General features: G+C 40.7%; 1 protein-coding gene across 2 annotated transcripts in view; it reads right to left on the bottom strand.

Moving 5' to 3' along the window:
• pik3cb (phosphatidylinositol-4,5-bisphosphate 3-kinase, catalytic subunit beta) overlaps nucleotides 1-14488 on the bottom strand; it is a 49942-nt gene that overhangs the window by 33467 nt on the left and 1987 nt on the right. For both annotated transcript variants that reach the window (XM_031741519.2, XM_039622828.1), the window contains exon 2: nucleotides 5282-5358. The gene's annotated coding sequence lies outside the window, so the exon portion shown is untranslated. The remainder of the gene's footprint in view (nucleotides 1-5281; nucleotides 5359-14488) is intronic.

Consider the following 14488-nt stretch of genomic DNA (forward strand, 5'->3'; position numbering starts at 1 on the left):
GATAGTGGTGAATCACTGAGTACATTTTCCACAAGAAGATAACAAAGTAGTAGAAGCAATAAAGTGAGGAGGGAGCAGTGAATAAAGGAACAAATACGCGGTGCAGATCCAACAATTACTCTTGTAACGCTGTTGATCCTTGCAAAATACCAACTGTGTTAAGTAATATTAAGTATTAAGTAATAATTACTACAAATGAAACCAGCATAGTGAAGATTTTGAAACTTTGAATAGGTGTTCACCTTTTTAGCTTCCATCACAGTCGGTGTCTGTGAGGAGGCAGGTGACAGAACAGTGGGAGAGTTAGTCTGATGTGCAAGTGTGATGTTCCACAGAGCCTGATTCACTTCTCAGACACGAGACGAATGAGGAAGTTATGTACGGATATAAATACAAGCAGCGCCAGCACAGATCTCTGTGACTATACTGTCAGACTTCAGGGCTGAGAGCAAAAAGAGGGAATGTTAGAGACTATTCAGGGGGTCTGAGAAGCAGTCAGTTATGAGATGGTTGGAAAAGAGAGGAGAAAAGATGATGAATTAAAAAGGGAAACAGGTGCAGTAGAAAATAAATGGGAATGTTAAGTTCATGAGTTAACTTATGTTAAAAAAAAAAAAAAAAAAAAAAAAAAAAAAAAAGGGGGGGGCAAAGACAAAACAAAAAACAGACTAATCAGTGATAGACAATGAGATAAAAAGATAGAAAGAGATAAAAGGCAGAGATAAAATGCAAAATGTGATACAATGTGTGACTGTAGTGGGTGGACCAAACTGGGCCTGGCATCCACAATAAGCCTCTGTTTTTGCCAAGTGTGTGCGTGCATGTTTGTATGTGTACGTGTGTGTCACCAAGGCCAGTCCCGTGCCCTGCACAAACACTGCCCTTGTGTTGCCCTTGCCCTGCCAGCTTGGCCTCGCAGACCAACAAACACATACTGAGCAGTAAAAAACAGAGGCTGAAGGGGGGCATCGTCGTCACACGGTGCTAGCCATATTTTGCTGTGTGGGATGTGCAGCCTCAGGCGGCTTACTCACACCTTCAGTAGCTTTCTCACACACGCACACCGGGGTCATCAGCATATGTAAATAAACTGCTTTGTAAGAGATGCTTTAAATACAACACCGTAAATCCAGCTTTCATATGAGACATGCAAACAACATACCCAAACATAGCTGGTGCTAAACATACTTTTGCTGAAGAGCTAAAGATCTATGCAAACTCTGAGCACGACCACATACGACTATTCAAAGCAAGCTCTGATACTAACTCAAAGGCAAAAGGAAGCCCTAGAGGGGAAATAAACCCCCATATATAGAGTGAGCCTTGCCAATCTAATTCTGTGAAAGAGGAAATGAAAAAAAATTAATCGCAAGCATATCTACACAAACTACTACACCTCTTGTCCCCTTCTCTTACAGAAATTTTTTACACAGACAAAGCATACTCATGGAAAATGTTTGTTATGCAAAACCAATTTGCATAACAGAAGCCTGAAAGTTTGACTTTCTTTGGAATCACCATCCATTAACTCATAGACGACGTACACGGCGACTCGAGGTGGCCCGGCTAATTCTTCCCGTTTTGTGGTTAGCTGTTCTACAAGCTGCTCTGTGAGGGTGACATAAGGATTAGCCTTTGTTCGATTTGACACAACAGCTTCTGTTTTTGAAAAGAACAGAGAAAGCTTTCCTTGGAAACTCTGACAAAGAGGAAACAATGAACAGCTATGATATGAGGGAGTGAGCATGTTGGACACCTTATTTATATCACTTGGGGTCAATTTATTCCTGATTACAACATTTACCTTCCTTGAGAGCACATCTTCTCACAGTTGCCACTGTAAATGAAATTCACATGGTCATGTCTCCACTTTATCCAATAAGGGCTTGGATTTACTTTTAGATGTGTAGCCGTATACCCGAGATTTATTTATACATCGTTATGCATCTTCTGGACTAGCTGCAGAAAACATAAGACAAGTGCTAACTCACACATAGCGCAATGCTCCAAACTTAAGCATTAAGGTGTCGATGCTGTAAGTGCCGCCTGTGTTAATAAATGTGGCAAATAAACAGACAAACCTACAAAAACTAACCTCCCACTGCTTTTACAGCACCTGCATGTGGCTGTTTTTCTTATCTTACCCAGGATTCTTGTTTTGCGTCTCCCTCCACCCACAGACAGTTCCACCACAGCCCCCTGGGAAGGCCATTTGCTTCAGCTCTATTTATGATAGGCCAAATGTACAATCATCGGGTCACTTTGTCTCACAGAATTCAATGAAACAACAAATTTATCGACAGAACAACACAGCTTACTGCGGTTCAGGTGACTGTCAGAAGAACAATTGACTGCAACAAGATCCTTTCACAGAGAAAAGCCTGAAAATAGACTTGAAGAAAATCCCAGCCTGTCACATAGCCTCCACAGGACTGCAGCAACTGATTATTTTGTGAAAACAGTGGAAAGAAATGGACAAATATAACACTAAGCTGCTGTGAAATGTAGCAGGGACGGCACACACATACACACATAGAGAGCTGAGTTTTCAGCACTCGTCTCCCAGCCATTTATCTCCCTCATAAACAAAGAGCCACACACTGGCAATGAATGAAACACACACAAGCCTGGAAATGGAAGACATTTCTTGGCTCCAGCTATCATGTCACTGTAGAGGTGACTGAGTTGCTGGGAACACTTAGATCCGGAAAATGACACGCTGATGTCCGCCTCTTCAGTTTATGCATCCATCTGTTTCTCTGGGCAGCTCGACTCTACACTCGCTCATCTGCAACTGCATCCTTTTTGGCGTCTATTAATACAGAACTCAAGCTAATGCTACCAACAACAATCAATGCCAAGTGTGCAGTTATCAGTTATCTACAGAGACACACACGTTGTGGTGACAGAAAACATCATGTAGCATGTGAGGGCACTGTCTGTCTTTACGCCCATCTATAATTAGATAAATACAGAAGTTCTCGTCCTATTGTTCAGATTAAAATCACACACCAGTCTAATTATATGCAACCTCTGTAATACCACGGGGAGCAAGGTCAATGCCATAACGATAATGCCAAGCAAACACACTCCTAAGAATAAGCCCAAGGGCTGGGCTTCCTAGGATTGTGTGTTATAGGGTTATAGCCACACTGATGTTAATATTTGAAGCAAGAATGAGAACACTTGAGGTCATTTCTGTGAAAAACAAAAAGGTCAGCACAGACTGACCCTCAACTGGCTTCTGATGAAAAATGGAAACCCTCTAATACAGTCGTGTTAGTGGAAAGATATGGAGAAGGAACACAGCATGAGTAATTGGATCTAGCTATTTTTCCACATTTGAGTGGGAGTGAAGGGTGAGGGGGAGGGGAGAAACTCAGTGCAGGTAGGAGGCAACCGTACCAATTACTGGTGATTACTGGCCACAGACACTAACAGTATGAAATGTGGTTATTAAGCAGACAGATGTCAAAACTGCACCTGTAAAACCCTAGTTATACAGTGCTGTGATTGAGAGGACAAGGAAGTTAACCCAGTGTTTACTCTGTCAGCATTTGCAGCTAGCACACGTCATTGCACACCCGCAGATTTAGACTGTGTTTGTACCTGGGCTATGTTCATATCCAAAAAGCAGGAACTCCAGCAACACTTGAGGAAAGAAGAACAGCTTTAATAATTGACCAATGCGTTTCGGCTTGTGGCCTTCATCAGGGTCATAGTAAAACATTGTAAAAAAAAAAAAACAACAAAAAAACAAAAAACAAAAAACCTTAAATACAAGACAGGAAACAGAAAAAAATTCAAATTAACCAGTCAAAACTTCACAGATAGGTCAGCTGATATATCATAAGTAGGTATTGGTTAATTGGTTAAGTCACGCCCAAGTAGATGTTGGACTAGAACATTAATGATGAGGAGGAGAGGGGGGTGACATAACCTCCATATGTCTGAAAATAATACAGATCTCTTCTCCATGCACCTTGGAAGCAGGTGAAGTTGTGCCAGGATTTTTTGCTATGTTCATATCCATACATGTGCACGTATATGTACGCTGCGAAAGGGGACACAAGCTGTGTGCAAGTGCAGCATCAGTGAGCCTGGTATAGAGGCATGTGAGCCAGTTATTCTCCTGTTTAGAGTGGCCTGCCATTTCACAGTGGATCTCCAGAGCAGAAGGATGTCTGACCCTGGAATAAGACCCTATCTGAAGAAACAGCTGCACAATTTCCAGGGCCACTATAACAGCCAGGGAGCCAGGCAGTAGGGGGCAGACAAGATGGGAAGAGCCAAAATAAGACCAAGAGGACTTAAGAGGTTCACTGGTAAACTGATTGAAATTGGATTAAAAATGCTGAAACTATTTGCCAAAGCTACTTATCAGGCCGTTAATAAACCTAGGCAACCTGCCTGTCTAATGCCTGTGTGTGAGAAACACTGCATTTTATTTCTATTTATCACCTGGACTAGCAAGCGCCATCACAGATCTGCTGATTCTCAGTGGAGAGCTTTTGAGAAGGCTCACTTTAAGACTGATTTCTGAACAATTATTTTAGACTTTGTAAAAGAATTTTGTCAAACTGCTTCATCTCAGTCTGCTTGTAAAAGGAAATGAAGGCATGAGCGAGGACAGAAACAGAACAGTCAGGGCTGGACTGAAAATTAAACCACTAATGCTGAGTGCACTGCGTGCCATCAAACGGTTAATTTTACATACTGCTCATCAAATCATCATGTGTGTTCTTAAAAAAAGACTTGCAGATCAGCTCACAGAGCCACCATTTCCTGCACTGAGGACACTATTACATAAACAGTCTCAAGCCTGGCTGAAGGTTGTACAGCAAGGAAATGACTGCCAAGGCCAGCGGCACCTTAAATGATTTTACAACATTAACTAAAGTCAAGTGAGATGCAAAAAGGGGGGGGGGGTTAAACACCATACCTAGCTGCAGCGACATGAAAATAAACAACGCACGACTTCGATTTTGTTGTATGTCCAGACAAGATCCACAGTAATAAAGCCCAGAGAGGAGGATATAAAGGATCATAAACCAAAAGCAGTGAGTGTACCAACATGGTGTAACACTGATCTCTGACATGGAAGTAAGGTATGCTGGCTGGCTTCCACACATTCCCCGCCTGTCAGGACGAGGCCTACTCTCCCAGATTCCAGCTAAGACAGAGCGCTATTCCTCCTCTTCCACATGCACAAAGCAGCATCACAGGTAAAATAGGTCAAGAAAATTACAAGATACAGCATGTTTACGCGCACATGTATTACCCGTTTCCTGAAGTCTCTTATTTCCTGTGGCTCAGCTCCTGGCTGGGGGGATCTGGATAGCTTCTGGGACACTGCATCTGATAGAGAAAAAGAACAGTGTCAGGGTGAGGGGAAAGCATCGCATGTTGTTACTCATTTCTGTAGTTGTTTTTGTGGACTGAGAAAGTTAAAAAAAAAAGAAAAGAAAAAAAAGATGTTTAGGTGATGGTAGATAAACAGAAAATATAAAAAAGGGATTTAATACAGAAAAACGGAAACAGAATGAGACGGGTTCTGTAAGTGAGAAATTATACCATAAACAAGTCTGTCAACCTGGTGTTACCTCCATGGCCCAGCTGACCTGCAACTTGATATAAAACAGAAAAGGCTGAGCACTGAAACCAAAACTTCCTTACTGACCCTCTTAACTGTCCTTTTTCTTAGAATCTTTTCCTCTGCCGCCTCCATCTATGACAGGAGTGTCAAACTCATTTAACACCCTGGTCCACATACAGCCTACTTTGAGCTTCAGTGCCAGACAGGTGAAACTCCCATCAGTCGGTGTGAGGAAGTTATATTTCACAGAGCAAATGTGTAGTTTAAGAAAAAGGTTAATTTCAACAGTGTGTGTCGGTTTCTGTACGTGACAAAGGAAGAAAGTGAAAAATCTGTAAGCACGACTCTTTGGGCTTAAATGATAAAAGTGTAAAAGTTCTTACATATCATTGCCTTTTTTTTCTTATTTTACTGCCAATCCACTGCAAAAACTGAATTTTCTATATCAGTGAAAAACATTTCTGTCATTTAACCATTTCTATAAATACCCATGAGGAGGAATTTATAACTGGGAAAAGCTGTAAAACCTATGAAAACACATTTGCTGGGTTGGAGTCTCTTCTGGGCTGATACTGGTCCCTAGGCCTTATGTTTGACACCCCTGTTCTATGACGACTAATCACACCTCATGCTCCCAGGTCCTGGAGGAGACAGTTTGACCGACAAGGCACACTGCCTGTCAAGAACACTCATCCAGCAGGCATTTGTAACTTCTGGAGCAACAAGCACATGTGTCATCTTTTGAACACTGACTGAAAAACAGCAGTGGATGACTCCCCTCATCTAGATATGTTTTATCAGTTTAAACAGGGGAAATTATTTTGAGTGGAAGGATAAGGTTTGACGTTTAAACAAAATATCGGTCAATATGATAAGATACATTTTATTTATCCCAAAAGACGGGAAATTACCAGAGTCAGTAAGCATAAGCCTTCAAGACGTAATCCTGAGTGTTGCAAAATAAAAAATTAATTCAGTAAAATAAAATAAATAAAAAGCAGATTAATTCTTTCCCACTTTTCATGGCAAAATATAGAAAACTCTGTGGTACCTCAAAACCTTCAAACAAGACTTGAAGGACCTGACCTCTGTTTGCACTATATATATATAACACCCAAAGCAGTGTTGTGGATGGGTCTCTGTATCTGTACACTCTGTCTACAGTTCAAAGAGCTGTTACTATGGAAGCCAAGATGTGAACCAGGCGATATGGCAAACAAACATACAGCGTCTAACAAAAAAAACAAAAACAAAACCCACTGATGACACGCAATGCACACAATGACTGAAGCTGGTAAACTTCCGTTTTTGCCCCCTGTGGTTAAGATGCTCTTGTTTACTAGGAGAAGAACAACTGCACCGAGTGTGTGTGAGACTCAGACGTTTCAAGTAAGAATGAGTACTTATGAAAGTGCAAAGAATAAATTAATAGAAAGAGGTAAGACTTTGCTTTTCACTACAAAATGTGATAAAAATGTTGTGTGCGTACTCGTCGCACACAGATACAGAAGAAAGGCACGTGGGGTGACCAGTTCCAGGAAGTGTGCTGTTTAACAGTGATAAAATCTCAGGCCAGAGATGGTCAATGTTTAACTCCTTGACTGGATTTGACTCAAAGTATCACATGATTCACAGCAAGCGTGTGTTTGAGATTTTAGGAAAAAGTTCCAAACCAGCACAGAGGGTTCACTATGGAGTGATTCAGGGATGACGTTTATGCTGAAGGGCAAACCCCAAACTTAGCCCTTTCATTGTTCTGCGCAAAACAACTTCACTGTAATGCCAGTGGCTGCCAGTTTGTTTTCGGGACAGAGTCGAAAATAACGTGTTTCATCGCAGACTCCAGAGATATCATTCAGCACAGATCAGCACAGATGCTTAAGTTTGGACTCATTAACTCACCAGCACTCGTGTGATTTTCCAGGAACTATAAAATTCAGACAAATAATGTTGCGTTTAATCTGTAACACTCATTCAGGCGTTTTCTTCACTCAAATGACAAAAGGGACAAATGACTCAAAAGCTCATATCATCTTGACATTTTGCCATCCTCTTGCACACGGAAACAAGACCACTGTAAAACAATTGCAGTGAGGACAGTAAGATTACAACTACAGCTGACAAACAACAACTAAATAACAACCAAGCAACTATTCTCACACATGAACAGATTTTACAACTTCACACTGAGTGAAGGACACTGATTTCAGTGAGAACTGAAGATTACAACTTAAGCCTTTCATTGTTAACAACCAAGCAACTATTCTCACACATGAACAGATTTTGCCTCTTAAACATTCATTTTAACTGAGTAAAGGAGACTGAACTCGTCAAATCACTGATTTCATGAGAACTGATATTTGATCATCAATTCTGTAACATTAATGGCGTTTGTTTTTCCCTCTGGTGTTGAAGGCAACAAGGGCGGTGTAAGCCCTGCACACAGTGCAGAGCCTGATGGAGGAAAAGTGCTGAAAGCTGTAAAGGGATTCACCGGATTTATAACAAGACAAAAACGAGGGTATGACCGTGAAATGGAATGCAGAACAATGATCGTTTTATTCCGCTTAACGCTGGTAGAGAAGACTAAAAATATGATTAAATTACAAGCTCAGAAGTAAGACACCCATCATCAAATTCTTGCTATTGTGGCATTGCACATGAAACAATGGAGCATAAACAGAACCATGTCTGAAAATGATGAGAAGAGAAGGCAGAACACTCAAGATTAATAAAATAACAAGTTCCAAGTCAATTAATAATAAAAATTCCAGACTGGCAATTTTGATTGAAATAGCCTCTTTACTTGAAGCTACAAGTTTCCAGCTACATTATCAGGGTAGTAACTAGTTTGTTTAAGCAAATAAGTACCTCAGCTTCAAGTTATTTTTGTAAGATAACTGCACTGGGAAAACAATCCCAGCGCAATGCAGAGTAGTGAGTGACGTTAACCTCAAGTGTAATGTGTACATCTTGCGCAAAAGGGATTAGGCTATGGTACACACAGATTCCTAACGCAGGATTTTCTCATCTTCGGAGACTCCCTGCAGAATGATAAGAGTGACAGAAACACTACAGTGGGAGTTTCTTTCTCCTCGTATAACCACACACCCTTCCTCTCCTCCACCCATCCTCTGGTACGGGAATGCGAGGAATGCAGAGTCTTAAAACGGCCCGGGCCGGGGGGCTTTATCACCAGCAGAGTTTCTCACAGTCCTCGGTAAGGAGCATCTTATCTGCCCAGATGTACTCTGACCACATTGATTACACTGTGAAGTTATTTGAGAGCCAGGATAGCAGCTATCCTGTTGCTATTCTTCTTAGTATCCTCCTTGCAACCTCCAGTCCACAGAGACCAGCGAGAGCTCAGATTTTAATCAGGTGTTTTACTTTATTATGCAACCCTCAGGGCACCCAACAAATGTCCTACAGGGCACTCCCTGTCTGACTACACAACTATGTGTTTATTGTGCCTTGCATTGACTTAACCCCAGAGCCAACACATAAATATAGTGCATGATGTATGATGTCAGCAGACCGCTAAAAACAAATGTTCGCTGTTAACGACAACTACAAACTGCTGCTTTGAGATACGGGCCGAAATGGTGCCAGGTAAAGAATTCAACAGCTAAAGCATGCAGAAGGAATGCACTAGTATGCACATTTTTAGCACTCCCCAAACCAAGTGTGGTCTGAAGGGGCCTTACATTTGACCATGCGTCATCACTGCCTCACGGTAAACAATAGACCACTGTCTGTCGCCTTCTAAAAACAATACACACCCACTCATTAGCACAGAGGGATGTTTATAACCCTCAATCACCGATAAATATGGGAGACTCACACACAGGCTCATTTTTTACAGTCAAAGTTGGGTTTTTGCTGTTTTTTTTTTTGTTTTTTTTTTAAGTGTTTGATGAAATCCCATTCAGTCGATGTTTTAGCCTTTACCCACACCTTCCCCTTTTTTTAAGCCGCTTGCTTCAATCTCTATTTATAGTGGCTGTTTGTGAGGCTGCCCTCAGGTGGGTGGCGTGAAAGAGTATCTGTGCATTGAGTCTAAAAAAAAAAAAAAAAAAAAAAAAAAAGTTCCTCTTGGACACTGTAAATCAGTTACCTTCTGTCAGGGCTGACAGAGCAAAGGTCCCTCCCTGCAGCTCACACACTGGCACAAGCCAAAACAAAACAGATACTCTGTGACCTCTGACTGAGATCACTTCGTTTACTGGAGAAAAAGGAGAACAGAAGCAAGAAACAGACCTCAAGAGACAGAAGACCAAAAGTCTCGTCATTATCTGGAATTTAAGGACACAAGGACAACATGAAGACAGCAGGAAGTTGGAAGACATCCCTTTGCAATAAAAGGCAGTTAAAACCGATGTGATCGTTTACAGATTATCGGCTCTTTAATATGTGTATGCTAAACAGCAACTTATTCAAGCTGCCGTTCTAATCATTACAACTCTTACCAGTTTTAAGCATTTGCATGGATGTGTGGGTGAGGGAACATTGGTAACATGTGAACGCACCATATGCGTGCATATGCAGATATGTGTGCACACACACCAAGCCTTGTGAAAAACAAATGCCACCGTCTGTGCACGTGTCATCAGCTTTGGCAGATATGAACCAGCGCTGTGAGAAAGTGTTGCTATAGAGACATCGGGCTAAGGTTTTGACCTCAGAGGTTACAGAATGGAGGCTGTCAGTGTGAAATAAACCTGAATACTAATAAAAAGAAAAAAAAGATTTTATTTGTGCTTATTAGGCAGAAGGTCTATTTTTTAATTAAGCCTAAGCCAATATAACAATTTAAATATTGGGTAAACAACCACTAGAAACCTGTCAGTGTCTTCCAGTTAGGGAAATGTTAGAATGTCACTACAACCTAGAAAGCTAACAAAAACAAGACAAAACACACTGACGGACATCTAAACCCCCAAATTCTTCTCTGAAACATACTGAAATAACAATCCTCAGTCTGATATCACAAATTCAATTTATCATCAGAGCCTCAGCTATTTAAATGTAGTGTAGTAATGTCATAACAGATAATCTAATTTTCTGCATAGATGCTCCCCTTACTGGATGTGCTATGTGGGCAGACAGTAAGAAAATAAGCAGCCTTTAATTCCCGTGTTTGAAATGAACTCCCGTGTTTGAATGATCCACCACTACAGTGTTCACCTGAAAACACAATTAACTGAATCATAGCTTAGACATTGCCATGTTTTCATATGGACAGTCTGTAGCTAGGAATGCGCTCCAGAGCTCATCTCAGATTAGCTTTTCACATCCACTCAACATCAAACGTTTTCTTTGCAGGGATGTCAGACGAGTGAGCACTTCATGGAAAACTTGTTATAAAAACATGTTACATCAAAAGTGATCATTTTATACCCAGCTTTAACCTTTTGGGACCATCTTTGTATACATAACTTGCCCAAATACAATCAGGTGACAGGTTTAAGCTCTTGCATGCATGCATGCACGCAGGACTGGATACGCAATGGTGCATAACACACTTATCTCATACTTGATGACCTGTAATGCAGATCAACTGAATTCTACTCTTTGTCTTGCCATCAAATTGGCTTAGGGACCGCTTTTCAACACCTGACTAACAACTTTAAATGCAAGAAAACACCAGATTTAAACTCCTATTTTCTCAAAGCTTTTTAGATCTGTGACTTTCTGACAAGTGAGCATCTAAATTAGATTCTAATCATAAAATTTTAAGTCAAAGAACATGCACTTCCTTTGCACAGCTGACACTATGTAAACATGTTTGCATATAGAACAAGGTTTATTGATGATTCAAAGGATTATGTCAAACCTGAGTTGATTTATGGCACTTGACCATTAGATTTAACAAGGGTAAATATGTCTCTACCCACCCCAACTATGACCCTGAATTGGATAAGTGAAAGAAACTGGATGAATGGATGGATGTGTCTAACCACATATGTCAGTGACCACATCTGGCTTGGGTACAGACAGATTTATCTCTCATATTTCAATCTGCTCATTTCTTCCCCCTCTAACCCTCTCCTGCTGTCTTCCTTGCATTCCTTGGCAGGTCCTGGCCTGCTGTGCAGCAGAGTGGAGAATTCCAACAGGCCACTCTCACCTCACAGTCAGTCACATTTCTAGCTGTGGCAGTTTCTTTTCTATGTATAGTTTTATAATGAGCGGTTGGGACCAGCTAGCGGCATTGAACATTTTCATTGACCATAATGTCTTAAATAGGGCTTATCTAATGCAAGTGTGATCCTGAAAGCTAGCAGACAAACTGGCGTGCCACACCAAACACACCTACTCACACACAAATGAAAGAAGACTACTTTTACTGGCCATCTTACATGCTGCTCTTTGAGAGGATGTTATGCAAGCCATTACTTTAAAAGTATAGCAGCAGGAAGTGTCAAAGAGATTGTGGTGGTGGGTGTGCGTGTGTGTCCGTGAGAGAGATCGAGATAATGGGGGATGACAAAAAGAAAATTTACAAAAAAAACAAAACAAAAAACAAAACACAACCCCAAAACTGCAAACCACAACTATGTGCTCCATTTAAAGACACCACCAATAGAGCAATTCTGGTTGCAAAAGCAGGACACATGCACACACACTTCTTATGAGCATACTGTGCTATCAAACAACATATTATACTCTTTGACATTTTCCAGTTAAAGAGGATAGTATGCAAAAAAATTACACAAAAAAAAAATAAAATCCTTGGGAATCTTGCTCAACAGCTAAAATGGGGTATTTAGACAGTTGAAGAAAGGAAAGTCTGAATATTTTCCATTGTGTTTGCAATCACAATGTTTACAGTCTAGTACAAATTGGCAAACTAAAAGGTAAAAAACAAAAATACCAAAAAAAGCATTTTGTTGATAATGAAGCGCAGCATCTGCAAAGTCAAAAATGATGTCATATCTTGTAGAGGTGTTCAATAAGTTGAGAGACAGTAACAGTAAAGTTCACACATGGGTTATCCTTTCATCCTCAAACCAGTCAGTGAACCCTTGTACTCTATTGAATGGGGCTTCGTGATCCTGGTCGTCAGTTTTGCTCAAGGATAACAATGATTACTCATAACTGTGCTTTAATTTGGGCCATACTTGTCACCTTCCAGAGAGGGACCATACTGGCAACAAACAAACAAAAACAACAAAAGTATGATGCAATGGATGATGCATTTCAAATTAAACTACGACTTGGGAGATTTCTCACACTGCTCACACAGTGGATGTGAACATCCTGATAGCTGAAAGTCAGCATGTTCACCTCAGAGTCATTGTTTTGCTTGAAATCCAAGTTGGTGGAGTAAAGCCAAAGCAACGAAAAACACCACTGTCTAAATACTAAGACTGCACTGTGTCCTCAGTTCTACTATGCTGCTATATGCCAATAAAACCTTGATGTTATGGTGTGCACTAATCCAAGTGTTGGAGTGCCACTGATCACTATGAAGAAGCTATGACAAAAAGGATTTGAAAACAAACCCATTCTGCTTTTATGTAAAGTAACTGACTATATTAGTCACATTCGTCCTTTAAACTGGGCCTTAGCTACACCACACCATTTGACACTGGGACCTCTAATACACTCTTCCTTCCACTTGTAGTCCACCTGGCTTTGTCTCCAATTTAGCTGTACACATTAGTATTCATCATTTATTAACCAGCTAGCTAAATCCTCACAGAAAACAGCCTCGGTGTACAATAGCTTTCATTCTTGTAAGTAAAATGATGTGTGACACAGGCGCCACCACAGTTGTAAAAACTTTTTCTTTTTGTGAAAACACTTGCTTAGAATTCTGCCTTCATTTGTGCCCCCGTTTCTCAGGGGCCTGCTTTGGAACCAAATCTGGCTTGGAATAAATAGCTGCATTGTTGGCTCATGTCTTTGGAGTGACGTCAGTTAGCCTTATCAGTGTTCTCCAACTTTACCTCAGAGGGAACCTGACAGCAGACCTTGCTCAACACACGGTAGGCAGGAGCATTGCCCATTTTAAATAATATCAAAATACATGAACTGGGCATCAATATTTCCCAAAGTGCCACAGAAGCAGCAGCAAATACTGCTCAGCTCCCCTGGGAAATTATTTCCCCCTTTTTATAAAATGTTGTGTAGGTCCAAGATTTACTGTCTGCAAAGATTTAGATCTTCAGCTGCAAGTTATACACTGCAGGTGTAACTGTGTGGGATACATAAAATAGGACTCAGTAAGGCAGCATTTGCAATGCTTTTGCTTGCTATGAATATTGTGTTTACATTTTTGGGGGACTCAAACATGGACACTGGTACTTAAATTTCTAGATAATCTGAAAAACCAAGTCCTTTGCTTACAATGCCCAAAAGAACAAAGTGACTTGTGGCCGTGGCTGCATGCCTGCCAGCAAAGCTGCGTGTTTGTATCATCTGTTTTGCTGCCTGCAATATATCACCACTGAGCTGCTGATTAACTAGATGCACATAAATTAAACTCACAATAAAAATTTAAGACTGAGCTAAAGGATATGTAATGACTTTACTAACACTAAGGTGCACATACACAAACACAGATCTCAGGTTAATTGGAAAGAAAGCCATTGGTTTACTAGAAATGCCAAAACCTGAATGAAAATAGGTCTAAGGAAGTAGCCCAACTGTTGAGTCGTACATTACATGATCAGTAGGTTTGGATGCAATTTCCTGCACCTTTGGAAACACCGCGATTTCTGCACTGATTTCTTAAAAAAACGAAAACAATTTTTTTAAAAAGTAGTTCGCTCTTGGGGAAATCAGTGCAGGGTGGAAAAAGTAAGGCACATCTTTAATTCAGTAACTCACAGAATTTTCTTTAACAGCAGTAACTCCCATCCGACAGCATCATGTCGGATGGGA

Source organism: Oreochromis aureus, linkage group 14 (genome assembly GCF_013358895.1).
Source record: "Oreochromis aureus strain Israel breed Guangdong linkage group 14, ZZ_aureus, whole genome shotgun sequence".
Classification (NCBI taxonomy): domain Eukaryota; kingdom Metazoa; phylum Chordata; class Actinopteri; order Cichliformes; family Cichlidae; genus Oreochromis; species Oreochromis aureus.